The sequence below is a fragment of the Prionailurus viverrinus genome, chromosome C1 (genome assembly GCF_022837055.1).
Source record: "Prionailurus viverrinus isolate Anna chromosome C1, UM_Priviv_1.0, whole genome shotgun sequence".
Lineage (NCBI taxonomy): Eukaryota > Metazoa > Chordata > Mammalia > Carnivora > Felidae > Prionailurus > Prionailurus viverrinus.
In genome coordinates this window covers 199,106,392-199,121,590 of record NC_062568.1, presented here as the reverse complement: position 1 = coordinate 199,121,590, position 15,199 = coordinate 199,106,392, and the positions used below count along the sequence as shown (strand labels likewise).

The window sequence follows — 15,199 nt, the reverse complement described above, 5'->3', positions numbered from 1 at the left end:
CAATCATTACCAGTACAGTTTGGTAGCACTACCTCGATTCACGCTAAGGCGCCAGCAGTTTCACCCACAAATGATTCTGCACCATCACGAAAATGTCAGTATTAAGTGAAAAAGGCAAAAAAAGTATCTCAGAACAATTATTAAAATAGTTCTGACCTCTCCTCTGCTTCTATATAGCATACCCTAAGAAAACCACACTCACACAGGGCCCCCTGAGGCCAAGAGCAGAATTTCAACAGTATTACTTACTGTCCGTAAGACAAGTCCTAGAGCATTGTAAATCTAGGTAAGCAGGCCAGAAGCACACTGCTTCAAGTAAGTAAGGGCACCAGAGAAACCCATTAAGTGTAGTTATGCTAAATTCATGCAAAAATGGTCATCAAATGGAGTCATGAAAAAAATCCAAAGGGCTTTTCATTCATACTGACAGAGAACTACTGTGCATTTGAGAAATGAAATATGATTAGTCATTAATGTTCTTTGTGGGGAAAAAAAAAGAATAAACTGGTATTTATGCTGGAATGCATTCTGTTAGCCCTAGTAAAATGCTAAAATAAATGTAGCAATGGCAGCCTTTTCTACTGCTTCCCCGGCATACCCATTCCATCTAGGCCTCAGCCCACAGTCATGTAATTCTCCTTCTTCACCTCATCCTTAGGACCTTCTAATAGGATCTAACTCATCAGCACAGTTCAAAACACTAGAAAAACGAAGACTCTTTGCTCTTCCCTTCTCCTGAACCTCTTCTCTTTTCCTCTAGCTTCAGGTTTAAGTAGCTGAATGAACACTTATCCCTCAAGAGATGACTGTCTGGAATGGGTACAGCAACTGGGACAGACCAAGCCAGTGGCTCCAATTCAGTCCAAGAGCTCAGAGTTGAACCACAAGCAATCCACACAAAGCCCTTTAATCTATAAACTAGAACCAACAATTTCAGCCAACACCAGGTTTCAAAGAACTTGAACATACTTCAATTTGAAACCCAGAATTTAACTGAAATAGATCAGTCCGGAATATGTCAAAGAGGTTTATGACAACAGTTCTAAAAACTCTCTAACTCAAGGGGCGCCTGGGTGGCTCCGTCAGTTGAGCATCCGATTTGGGCTCAGGTCATGATCTCATGATTTGTGAGCTTGAGTTCAAGTTCAAGCCCCACATCGGGCTTGCTGCTGTCAGCACAGAAATCTGCTTCAGATCCTCTGTCCTCCCCTCAAAAATAAACAAACATAAAAAGAAAAAAAACCACTGAACTCAGAAGGCAGTTTATTCGCATCACAGTCTAAAGTACAAATTTGATTTTAGCATTCCAGTTCTTTTATTTATTACCTGTGTGATTTCTGGGGTGTTACATTTAACATCTTTTTTTTTTCATGTTTTATTTTTGAGAGAGAGCAAGCGAGCGAGCATGAGCGGGGGAGGGGCAAAAGAGAGTCAGGGACAGAATATGTGAAGCAGGCAATGCTCTGAGAGCAGCAAGCCTGATGCAGGGCTCGAAACTCACGAACTGCAATATCATGACCTGAGCTGAAGTCGGACACTCAACCAACTGAGCCACCCAGGTGCCCAACATTTAACATCTTTAATACAGGTCTTCACCTGGAAAATGAGGACAATAATAGTACCTACTTGGTAGAGTCGATAAACAGTTTAAAGGATTTATTTAAGACATTTAACCCAGTGCCTGGTATATGTTAGAAGCAATAAGCCACTGCCAATACTAAGACCTCCAAGAGCAATTCCTCATTCTAGCATACAAATCAGAATAGCAGCTGAACCAATGACAAAATAAAAGAGATTTTCCCTCAGAGTTCAACCAAATATTTATATAACAGCTTCAGTAACATTAACTGTGAAGAAATTTTCACCATGTTATAGATTACATTTCCTTTGTAGGGTATGTGACTACCCAGCCTTACCACCTAAACATCTAGTACATGTATTTAATACTGAGATTATTAAACAGAACTTAAAATGCTCACAAATATTTTCTACCAGACACTGTATAGCGTCAAGTGTAATGAATTGCGACACTAAGTTTACCTGAACAAATGACTTGTCTACGAGGAAAATTTGTGACAGATTAGGAAATAAAAAAATCATAAACTTTCACAGAACACCGATGAAAAGACAGGATTCAATAAAATCCTCCAAAATCTCTCAAGAATACAACTATAACAGGGGCACTTGGGTGGCTCTGTTGGTTGAGTGTCCGACTTGGGCTCAGGTCATGATCTCACAGTTCAGGAGTTCCACCCCACGTTGGGCTAGCTGCTGTCAGTGCAGAGCCCAATTTAGATCCTGTCCCCTTCTCTCTGCCCCTCCCCTGCTCATGTGCGCGCTCTCTCTCTCTCTCTCTCTCTCTCAAAAATAAACAAAGGGACACCTGGGTGGCTCAACCAGTTAAACATCTGACTCTCGGATTTTGGTTCAGGTCACCATCACACGGTTCATGGGTTTGAGCCCCTCATCTGGCTCTGAGCTTGGAATTCTCTCTCTCTCTCTCTCTCTCTCTCTCTCTCTCTCTCTCCCCCTCCCTCCCTGCCTCACCCCTCCCTCCCTGCCTCACCCCTCCCACTTGAGTTCTCTCTCACACAAAATAAATGAACGTTCAATAAATAAATAAATAAATAAATAAATAAATAAATAAATAAAATTGTGAAATGTGCTCCAGCTATATCTGATAAAGTTTCCACATCCAAAAGCAATGTTTTAAAAATAACTTTCGCTTATTTCACATTGATGGTTTACTTTTATAGAAGTAAAATGTAGGACAAAGGCAACACTATCAACTTTTTCCTGTTAACTGGCACAAGAGTCATTCTTTGAATAATCCATGTAACTGTCTAAATTCTTGACTTCATGTTATCTAATAAAACATAAAAACACTGAGTAATTTAAAAGCCATTTGACATTAGTGAAAAAGATTCTGGTCTATATTTCATGAATAAGTATCAAGCATCAACAATGAGTTAGATGGGATACAGCCATACAAAAAAGTTCATTTTGACTTTTGAAATGAGTGACAAAGAATAATTTCAACAAGATCAAGTCTTGAACAATGGCACTTAGGCTGCAATGGCACTTTATCAAAAAAAAAAAAAATCACCAGAGGAAATGAAACTTTGCTTTTCTTTGTATTTTTCATTACAAGATACTGGATTTTTCTTTTGTAACTATTTATTTTCAAGTAAGGAGGTAAAATTCTAAAACTGATCCTGTTGCTGCTGCAAAGTAGGAACAATGAGACTGGGGGTGGTGAAAGAGAAAGGCCTAGTGCAAGCCCTAACAAAGGCCCAGCACACCGGCTAGAGCTAAGCTCCCCAGAGTATGAAAGCACTCTTTGTCTTTCTGGTCAATGCAAGACCATTGAATGTCCCAGTATATAGTTAAAAAAAAAAAAAGGGGGGGTGGGGGGCAGGAGAAGAGGGAGGATGGGAGTTCTGCCTCTTTAGGGGATGTCTCCTCAGCTGCCTGGGTACAATAAGGATGAAGGCTGCAAAGGCACAGAAAAGCTTCCAAGCATGCAGTTACCCAGTCTTTGTCTATTAACACAGACCAGCAAGGACTCATGTGCCCCGACTACACTACGTCTTACTTTACTCCTAAACAAAAGTCTAGGAACTGCATTTCTATTTCACACTGATCCTTAAAATCCAGTCCATTCAAAAAACTACAGAGGAAATAAAGTCTTCTGGCTTCCAATTTGGACTCCAGCAATAAAAATCCCCTCCCTTTACTTGAAGAGGCATCAGAAAAGTTCAAATTAAGAAAGACATTTTTTTTTTTTTTTTGCTCCAATGTTTTTCAAAACACCAAATAACCAAAGGAGGTTCTCTAATGAAGGCAACAGTTCAATGTTTAACACAAGCTCACAACAGTGACCTCACAATTCAATTCCAGTATACTATACTTAATATACTTTGAAAACAGTAAACCCTCAGGGTGTGGACCATAACCATGTTCCTCACTGCCATAACTTAATGAACTGAAGGAAGGTTAGTGAAAGAAGCTGTCACAGTTTAATAAAATTTGATTGATAACCCACCGTAAAATTATCTATGAAGCTACAACTGGCATAAGACACCAATTCCTTTCAGGTTATAAACAAAGAAAATCTTGGGGGTGCCTGGGTGGCTCAGTCAGTTGAGTGTCTGACTTAGACTCAGGTCATGATCTCACGGTTTATGGGTCCAGGCCCCACATCAGGCTTGCTATCAGTAGAGAGCCCACTTAGGATCCCCTGTCCCCTTCTCTCTCTGCCCCTTCCCCACTTGTGCGCTCTCTTAAAAATAAGTAAAACACAAAAAAGAAAAAAAAAACGTTGGGGCACCTGGCTGGCTCAGTCAGTGTAGCATGCAACTCTTGATCTTGGGGTTCTGAGTTCAAGCCCTAATAATGGGTGTAGAGATTCCTTAAAAATAAAATCTCTAGCGGGCGCCTGGGTAGCTCAGGCAGTTAAGAGTCTGACTTCAGCTCAGGTCATAATCTCATGGTTCAGTGAGAGCCCCACATAGGGCTCTTGGCTGTCACCATGGAGCCAGCTTTGGATCCTCTGTCTCCCTCACTATGCTCCTCCCCCAGTTCATGGGTACGCGTGCGCTCTCTCTTTCTCAAAAATAAACATTTTTGGGGCGCCTGGGTGGCGCAGTCGGTTAAGCATCCGACTTCAGCCAGGTCACGATCTCATGGTCCGTGAGTTCGAGCCCCGCGTCAGGCTCTGGGCTGATGGCTCAGAGCCTGGAGCCTGTTTCCGATTCTGTGTCTCCCTCTCTCTCTGCCCCTCCCCCGTTCATGCTCTGTCTCTCTCTGTCCCAAAAATAAATAAACGTTGAAAAAATAAATAAATAAATAAATAAACATTTAAAAATCAAATAAAATCTATAAAAAGAATGTTGATTTGCTTGAAATACACACAGAGAAAGTTAATATGTCTTCATCGCTGGAAATTTTCACTTGAAAATCCACTCCATGACTAAGATTTTATATATGCATATGGATTACTTATGCATTCCAAAGAGACAAATCAGATTGCAAATGTAATTTAATAATTAACATTTATTCTGAAGGTTATGTAGATTTTCATTAATTAGAAATTTTGTTTGTGACACTACTTTTAAGAATCACTTAATTCCCTCTTTTGAACTGAAATGAGTATGAAATTGTAGTATCAGAGATTTGGAAAAAATCCTAGGATGTAAACTTACAAAAATGAAAGTCTAACTAAACAAAGGGGGAAAAAAGAAAGACTTAGAAATTAATAACATGCTGAAGGTCACACAGCTAAATGTCCTTTATAATGACAGTGGAAAATAAGCCAAATTCACATACACTTTGCAACCCCATTTTTACTGGGTCATAATTTGCAAATGAATAAATCTTCTACTACTCCCAAAGGGCCTCTAAACAATTTTCTGGAAGTCATATGGACTTCTGAAATGAAAATGGTATTTCAGTGAGAATTTAAAATGTATAATAAAAACAAAGAACACCACCTAAATTTATGTGATAAATAAAAAGGAAGAAATAAACATTATGTATCTTGAAAATAGAACAAAGAAAACTACAGATATAACCACAGCCTGTAGATCTGTAGATGTCTTGGGCTATTAACTGTAACTACTTTTTTAAAAAAACTTTTTTAACATTTATTTATTTTTGAGAGACAGATCATGAGCGGGAGAGGGGCAGACAGAGAGGGAGACACAGAATCCAAAGCAGGCTCCAGGCTCCGAGCTGTCAGCACAGAGCCTGACGCAGGGCTCAAACCCACGAACCGTGAGATCGTGACCTGAGCTGAAGTCAGATGCTTAACCGACTGAGCCATCCAGGAACCCCTAACTATAACTAATTTTGGTAAGACCACTTGATCACTGTTAAAAAAAAATGCAAATGGCACAGAGAATATAAAGTAGAAAGTATCAGTCAGTACAAAAGGATCTAAGGTAGAAAGTACCTTCTATCACCCAGTCTTTTTCTCGTGCAACTAATCACAGTCAAGTTTCTAATGTATCTTTCCATACATTTTCTACACATAAACATATGCTATCATATTTAACAACTCTTAAAAATTGTTTGTGTATTAATCTAAAATGCCAGATCACTATAGGTTTAAGAAAGGAGAATGAAATTTCTAATATAGGCCACTCATAATTATGAAACACGATGATAATTGGATGAAAGTTATAAAATAGGGACAATAAATGTACCAAGTGTTAACTAACACCACCATTTGATCTAATATTCCATCTGTAAAAACCATTTTCAGCATAAAATTTCACACAATGGAGCCAATTAAAATATACACACTAGATTGGGGCACCTGGGTGGCTCAGTTGGTTGAGCATCCAATTTCAGCTCAGGTCATGATCTCAGGGTTCGTGGGTTCGAGCCCCACAAGGGCTTTGCACTGATGGCACAGAGCCTACTGGGATTCTCTGTCTCCCTCTCTCTGCCCCTCCCCTGCTCACTCTCTCTCAAAAATAAACATTAAAAAAAAAAAACAAAACAGCGTAAACATTAAAATCAAACTAGAGCTAGAATCCCATGTTCACTACCAAACTTAGTTTTCTAACCTGCAAAGCAGTATTCTTAATAAGACTGGCACCTACCTAGTAGACATTCAACTAATGACAGCAATTATTACTACCACCATCAGTATTTTCAATGAAAGCTTTCATACATTGTAATAAACATAAATATATCCTATATATTAATATTTCAAACACAAAATTACTGTGTTCCTGGCATAACTGCATGGGGCGCTTGGGTGGCTCAGTCTGACTTTTGACTTTGGCACAGGTCATACTCTCATGGTTCATGAGTTCGAGCCCTGCATCAGGCTCTGCACTGACAGCATGGAGCTGCTTGGGATTCTCTCTCTTCCTCTCTTCTACTCCCCTCCCGCCCCCCACTAGTAGTCAGTCTCTCTTTCTCTCTAAAATAAACTAAAAAACAAAAAAAATAAAAAAAACAAAAAGTAAAAACGTACATAAAAAGAAAAATGTACATATACACATAAAAAAACATTCCATTTCCTCAGTTTCTGAATGCACACAGATGCCAATGATGCATTAAGATTTCAAGAAATGTGAGAATTTAGCTTTGGACCCAATATTTGATTTAAATTATCAAAAATACCAACTGAGACATGTTCACTTTTCCATTTCACTTGTGAAACAACTTTCACATCAACCCAGTGAGTTGGGAGCAGAAACCATTACCTTCTACAGTGGATCTAAGTATAATGTACACATGCGTCCATTAGCTCTTACAGACCCTTCCACTCCCTTCCAACCTGTTAGCAGTCACTATTAAAAGTAATCATGGTATGGGGCGCCTGGGTGGCGCAGTCGGTTAAGCGTCCGACTTCAGCCAGGTCACAATCTCGCGGTCCGGGAGTTCGAGCCCCACGTCGGGCTCTGATGGCTCAGAGCCTGGAGCCTGTTTCCGATTCTGTGTCTCCCTCTCTCTCTGCCCCTCCCCCGTTCGTGCTCTGTCTCTCTCTGTCCCAAAAATAAATAAACGTTGAAAAAAAAATTAAAAAAAAAAAAAAAAGTAATCATGGTAGACGAGAATTTTGACAAACAGAAAAATCTGTGAGCAGCAGTTACTTCCCTCACTGCTGATATATCAAAATTCTTTAATTCTGAATGCAGTTAGTTAGCACTTACCATGCTTCAACTCACTGTCTTTACAATTAGGATTCAAATCTGTAACTTAAACCCAGATTGGTCTAAGTAATAAAAGTTCTCATTCTCTGTTAATCATGTCCCTCCTGAAATGTCCACACTCAAAGGTGGTCACTATTTATCACAACCCTGTCTTACCCCTAACGCACTTCCACCTTCCTGCTGCTCACTGTTAAAAGCACCTTCGGGGCGCCTGGGTGGCGCAGTCAGTTAAGCGTCCGACTTCAGCCAGGTCACGATCTCGCGGTCCGGGAGTTCGAGCCCCGCGTCGGGCTCTGGGCTGATGGCTCGGAGCCTGGAGCCTGTTTCCGATTCTGTGTCTCCCTCTCTCTCTGCCCCTCCCCCGTTCATGCTCTGTCTCTCTCTGTCCCAAAAATGAATAAACATTGAAAAAAGAAAAAAAAAAATTTTAAAAAGCACCTTCAACTGTGCAGAGGCCCAATGAAGCAGCAGCAATCAATCTTCACCCTTCCTACTCCCTCACTCTACACATAACCAGATACAAAATGAGAAAGATCCACTACTGTGGCTTAAACTGTGACATTTAATTAAGGTTCCTGAATTATGATCAATTTTGGTAATAACTAAACCACTGCTTCAAAATATGCCCGGCATGAAAAATAAGCGACCACTGGTTTTTTTATGATATTCATATTATAAGCACATTACCAAAAGTTTGTAAAATAGAAAATTTTTAAAAACTACCCACAATTCTATCTCCCTACGCCACTCCTTGCATTTTTATCTATTTTCTTCCAGTCCTTTCTCCTATGTATGCATTATCTTTTTTTTTTTTTAATGTTCATTTATCATTTGTGAGAAAGAGAAAGAGAGAGAGAGAGAATATCAGTGGGAAGGGGCAGAGAGAGAGGGAGACACAGAATCTGAAGGAGTTTCCAGGCTCTGAGCAGTGAGCACAGAGCCCGACATGGGGTTTGAACTCACAAACTGTGAGATCATGACCTGAGCCAAAGTCTGAGGCTTAATCGACTGAGCCACCCAGGCGTCCCTCATATGCATTATCTTTAAAAGTTAGCATAGTACAGGGGCGCCTGGGTGGCGCAGTCGGTTAAGCGTCCGACTTCAGCCAGGTCACCATCTTGTGGTCCGTGAGTTCGAGCCCCGCGTCGGGCTCTGGGCTGATGGCTCAGAGCCTGGAGCCTGTTTCCGATTCTGTGTCTCCCTCTCTCTCTGCCCCTCCCCCGTTCATGCTCTGTCTCTCTCTGTCCCAAAAATAAAATAAACGTTGAAAAAAAAAAAAAAAAGTTAGCATAGTACATGTACAATTACCACCTTTTACCTATTAAATCATGGGTCTTGCTAGTATTCATAACTATATTTCAAAAATAACTTCATTATAATATAGAGAGCTTTGCTGAAGTTTTTGAAATACAGGCCTATAAAGAAAGAATCAAAAATCATTCAACCACAGCCAGCAACACTCATTGTTAACAATTTAGTGGATTTGCTTCCAGTTTTAAGAATTGTTTGTTTCCATTCTTTATTGTTAATGAAACTCTGATAGAATATGGAATTTCCCTATAATGGGAATTTCCCTAATAATGGTCTGAACTAACTTTGGCCCTATTAGGTTACCATTAGTCCAAAGTGCTATGTTCATTTTCCAAAGTGACTGCTCATCATTTATACATCTTCAAGTCTACAACCCCTAGCATGCAGCAGCCCAGGAATAACTTCCTAAAGCAAAGAGCACCATCGAAAGCCCATCAAGATAAAAGACAATTTCTACCAAAACCAAAAGAGTAACTCTAAACTATAACATCTCTTCAAACAAATGATATGTAAGACTCGTTAAAGACTGGAACTACCTCTAACTATACACACACACGCACACACACACACACACACACACACACACACCCCACAGAGAATTATTTTGTTTCTCAGGAGTTTTATATGTAGCTAGAAGATAAAAGTAAAATCATATTTTCAATGTTTATTTTTATTTATTTATTTTTGAGAGAGAGGAGAGGGGAGAGAGAGAGAAAGAGAAAATCCCAACCAGGCTCTGCAACTAACAGTGCAGAGCCCAACGGGGGGCTCAAACCCACGAACCGCAAGATGATGACCTGAGCCGCAATCAAGATTCGGATGCTTAACTGACTGAGCCACCCACTGCCCAGAAGTTAAATCTTAAAGTTTGAAACACTTAGCACCAGAACAACAGGAGACAGATTCCTTTTTATTAGCATTTCCTTCTTGTCAGTATATACTCTAATTATGTCACTAAAGTAAAAAGAAAAACGTTACCCCTTTGACAGATCCCGACCTGATCGTTTGAGTCTGCTATGGAACCCAGGAGAAAAGTCACTGCAAGTTATCCACCCCTCATCTACCAAGTTCTTCCAGACCACCTGCCATCTGCCTATTCTACTCCATGTTCTCAGCATTCCTAGTTCTAGGATATCCCTCCCACCACTATTTTGGCCCTACACCATTGACCCTTCTGTTTGGAAACCCTCTGACAACGTCACTGGAATCACCATTCCAGCCTACCCTATCTGACCTTCAGTCCTGTCCATCACACCATCTGGAAAACAGACACAACCTGAATTTGGGGTTCTATGGTTCAAAGTCCACTACTCATCTGGTCTTCTCGGAACACCAGAGAAGGAAGAGATACAATAAGATATTCCTCAGCTTATAGAAAGCTCAAATGCAATGCAGAGCCACAGAGAACATAAATACTTTCAGTTTTGCAAGATTTAGTTATTAACTCACTCATTCATTCGACAAATATTTACTAAGAACCTACTTCATGTCAGACATTTTTAGCAACAGGAGACAGATCAACAACAAAATCCCGACCCTCTTGGGAGTTTATATAGTTAATACTATGTCAACATCTTGGTATTGACATTTTCATCCAATTGCTTTACTCTTACTATATTCAAAAACTAAACTAATTAAATATTACAAAATAAGGGGCGTTGGTGGCTCAGTCAGTTAAGCATCGTCTGACTTCAGCTAAGGTCATGATCTTGTGGTTCTTGATTTCGAGCCCCGCATCAGACTCTCTGCTGTCAGTGCAGAGCCCACTTTGAATCCTCTGTCTCCCTCTCCTTCCTCCTTGCTCTGTCTCTCAAAAATATAATAAACATTAAAAAAAATTATAAAGCAGAAGTTTTAAAAGAAAGAGGGGTGTGGACATTTTTGTTAAATGATGTGAACACAGTCACAACATTATCTGCAACGAATATTCACACTAATTACGTTCCGGAAAAAAACCAGGTGTTTCCTTTTACAGGCTATCAAATCTCAACCGCATGTTGAAATGTGATAGATATCTATCCTGTCAGCAAAGGTGACCACAAAGTAATCTGTAAGGCCTTAATAGTGAAGGGCTATTATAGACAAAGCATAGGCAACTAGGATACAAAAGGGTGAAAAGGGAATTGTTAGATGTCCATCTGTGCTAGGCATTATGCTACAAACACGCAGTCTTATCTTCAAAGAGTTTACAATTTGGTTAAATAATATACGTGTATAACAAATAACTATTTAATAAGTTTTGATGAATGCCACATCAGTAATGTCAGTGACTCTGCAGGGCTTCAGAAAACAAAAAAATATTTGTGGACTGCAATGATCAGGAACCATTCACAAAGAAGAAAGGACTGAAAAGGATTGTAGAGAAAGGTTAAGACTGAGAAGTAAAAGACTGAGAGGCTTTTCTAAGTAAAGAAAACACAAACTGAGACAAGAATGTACCTGGAATATTCGATGGTTATACACTGCATGAGCAGTGCAAGTAAATAGGTCTACCTAAGACCAGAACATCATAGATGTCAGAGCTAGAAAGGACTCCAATTCTACCCACATTCTTCCACAGACCAAAAAAAAAAAAAAAAAAAAAAAAGTGAAACTCAGGAAAGTCACCAAATAAAACCACAAAGTCAGTCAACAGCAAAGTTAAGATTACAATCTAGCTTTGCCAATGCTTATGATTGAACACTATCTCCCTACTGAGTATGAATTGCACAATGTTCCAAGAGAAAACACACACAAGAGATTTCAGGGAAAGGTCCAGGTGAAGAAACAGTACAGATTTAAGGTTTAAAGTTACAGAAGCAGATGAAATCTTGGAGAACCGTATGGAAGAAAACAAGAGCCAAAGACCAAATCTGAAAAACTATACGAGGGATCATGCACTCTTCCGCCCCACATTTCTGTCTTAGCCCACAGAATAGACACTACTACCATTTTTTCACATTAGTAGATCTCAAATGGTATCACTGTGCATGTACAGGCCATTTTTGTTTCCTGTCCTCTAAGCCCTGCAAGACAAGTCCAAGCCCTGTTTTGGACCCCAAGTGTCCCAAATTCTGCTGGTGACTATGTTAAACCCAAAGAAGTTAAAAGGGGTAAAGAAGCAGTATGCTTTGAGATTTGAGGAAACCAATGTGATCACATTCCTACCCCTTCAAAGTTCTAAGTAAGAGTATTTGAGAGAGAGAAAAAAAAAAGGTCAGGTAAAGTGCCCCAACTTTGGCTCAGGTCACGATCTTGAGGTTCGGGAGTTCGAGCCCTGTGTTGGGCTCTGTGCTGACAGCTCAGAGCCTGGAGCCTGCTTTGGATTCTGTCTCTGCCTCTCTCTCTGCCCCTCCCCTGCTCATGTTCTGTTTCTTTCTCTCAAAAATAAATAAACATTAAAAAAAAGTTTGAGGGGTGCCTGGGTGGCTCAGTCGGTTACGCGTTTGACTCTTGATCTCAGCTCAGGGCATGATCTCACAGTTGTGAGACTGAGCCCCAGACCAGGCTCTGTGCTGACAGCACCAGGCCTGCTTGGGATTCTACCTCTCCCTCTCTCTCTGCCCCTCCCCCGTTCCTGTAGTTGCTTTCTCGCTCGCGCTCTCTCTCTCAAAATATACATTAAAAAAAGAGAGAGAGGGGCACCTGGGTGGCTTAGTCAGTTAAGTGTCCGACTTCGGCTCAGGTCATGATTTCACAGTTCATGAGTTTGAGCCTCACGTTGGGCTCTGTGCTGACAGCTAAGATTCTGGAGCCTGCTTCGGATTCTGTGTCTCCTCCTCTCTCTCTGCCCCTCCCCTGCTCACGCTCTGTCTCTTTGTCTCTCAAAAATAATAAATAAACATTAAAAACAAACTAAAAAAAAAAGAGAGAGAGAACAATCTTCCAGCAATTTTGCAGTTAAAAAAGCAAAACAAAACCAAAAGAAACACTGAAGTGCTCCAAGAAACTTGGCCAAAATTACCAGCAGCTCAAGAAAAGTACCTTTAATATAGAATAGTTCTGAACAGCTATGGGCACAAGGGAAGGATACAGCAACAAAGTCAAGAACGTGCATGTGAAAGAGAAGGGCAGCATAAGTAATGGCGCATGAATCCTGAGAGATGTGAGAGAGAATGGAAATAGGACCAAACAGAAAATGACAGGGGTATCTGCAAAAGAAACGAAACTTCCAAAGGAAGTTAAGTGAAGATACAAACAAAGAAATATTTTCATAAAGAACTAAGAAGTACTGCCCTAGAACTGAGGCTTTGCAGCACTCTATGATCAGGAAAAATAAAACAAAACCAAAAAACTAGGAAGCAGAATGAGGACATTTACTTCCTCATCTCACATACCCACTGCTTTGCTCTTCTCAGCTCAGAGAATATGAAATTATCTGTACCGCTAAAAAATATAGGAACAACAACAGAGAGGAAACTAAAAGTCTGAAGTGTATATAAAATGTTTTAATGTGGAAAACAGGAGGAGATACAGCAAAGCTTCCTTTCCTTTGCTGTGCTCTCTACCAATCAATTTCCCATTTCCCACCCATGCACATTTTCAAAATCATAATAATTAAAAATAGAGGTGTATGTACCTCCATCTGCGGTTACTCTCATTTCTCATTTTTGCTTTTAGCAAATATCACCAAAGGCATCAACTCCATTATTCTAAAGTTTGGTCCCACCCACAAACATCTCCGGTAGAAATAAAAATACACTTTCAAATATGCAATTCTGTGCAACCTAATCCAAGTTAATTAAGAATCATTCACTCAAAACATACATAAAATGACCATTTTGGTATTCTTTATCTGGCTTAGTTCGAAGTTAATTTCAATCTCACTCCAAGATTTTCCACCTCAGCTCAGATCATCACTGAACCTACTCATTCTGCTGTACTCTTCCAAAGTTCTTCATCTTCCATCTTCATAAAAAATTTTTTTTTTACCTTAAAGTATAATTGACATACAACACTATAGTAGTTTCACATATAAAACAACAATTTGGAGATGTGTGGATATTGCAAACCGATCACTATAATAAATCTAATTAACATCCATCACCATAGTTTTTTTTCTTGTAATGAGAACTTTTAAGATCTACTTTCTTAGCAACTTTCAAATATGCGATACAGTTTTATTAACTATAATTGCCATGGTGTAGAGTACACCTCCATGATTTATTTATTTTATCATTGAAATTCTGCGCCTTCTGACTCCCTTCACCCATTCTGCCCACCCCTGACTCCCCACCTCCAGCAACTATCAATCTGTTCTCTGTATCCATAAATTTTGTTTTGGGGGTCTGCTTTTGTTTTAGATTCCACATATAAATGAAATCACACAGTATTTTCTTTATAAAATTCCGTAAGCTGAAGTATTTTCCAAGGAAAAATAAGAAAGAAAACTTACTGTGGATATTGACCACAATTACATGACTGGAATTTTTTTAAGATATTTCAGATTATGTCAACAATAAGGTCAGAAAAATAACTCGCCCTTTAAAACAGTATATTGTTTAGCATCCATAAATTACTTTTTAGTTACATGAGCTTAGAATCTTATACACATTTTTAATGCTTCTTTAAAAAAAAAAAAAGACTTTAACTCCATCTATATTCTATTGTGCTGAAAAAAACATTCAACTTTGTTTTTTAAAGGGTTCAATTAGGGGCGCCTGGGTGGCGCAGTCGGTTAAGCGTCCGACTTCAGCCAGGTCACGATCTCGCGGTCCATGAGTTCGAGCCCCGCGTCAGGCTGATGGCTCGGAGCCTGGAGCCTGTTTCCGATTCTGTGTCTCCCTCTCTCTCTGCCCCTCCCCCGTTCGTGCTCTGTCTCTCTCTGTCCCAAAAATAAATAAACGTTGAAAAAAAAATTAAAAAAAAAATAATAAAGGGTTCAATTAAACAAACTTAAAAAAAAATTATAGCAGGGCATCTGGGTGGCTCAGTAGGTTAAGTGTCTGACTTTGGCTCAGGGCATGATCTCACCGTTTGTGATTTCAAACCCCACAATGAGCTCTCTGCTGTCAGCACAGAACCAGCTCAGATCCTCTTGTTTCCCTCTCTCTCTGCCCCTCCCCCGCTGGTACTTACATGGGCACTCTCTCTGTTTCTCTCTCTCTCAAAAATAAACATTAAAAAAAATTATAGCAATGAGAATGAACTACAGCTATATATAACTGGTATGGCTCTCACAGACAATACTAAGTAAAAGAAATCAGACACAAAAAAGAAAATTATGTGATTAGATTCGT

At 39.7% G+C, this 15,199-nt stretch overlaps 1 protein-coding gene across 5 annotated transcripts in view; it reads right to left on the bottom strand.

Moving 5' to 3' along the window:
- Positions 1-15,199, bottom strand: part of EIF4G3 (eukaryotic translation initiation factor 4 gamma 3) — a 315,733-nt gene that overhangs the window by 249,957 nt on the left and 50,577 nt on the right. Inside the window, exon 1 of one of the 5 annotated variants that reach the window (XM_047873078.1) lies at positions 4,625-4,635. The exons of the other annotated variants lie outside the window; for them this stretch is intronic. The gene's annotated coding sequence lies outside the window, so the exon portion shown is untranslated. Of the gene's footprint in view, positions 1-4,624; positions 4,636-15,199 lie in introns of those variants that run through there. 5 annotated transcript variants of the gene reach the window in all.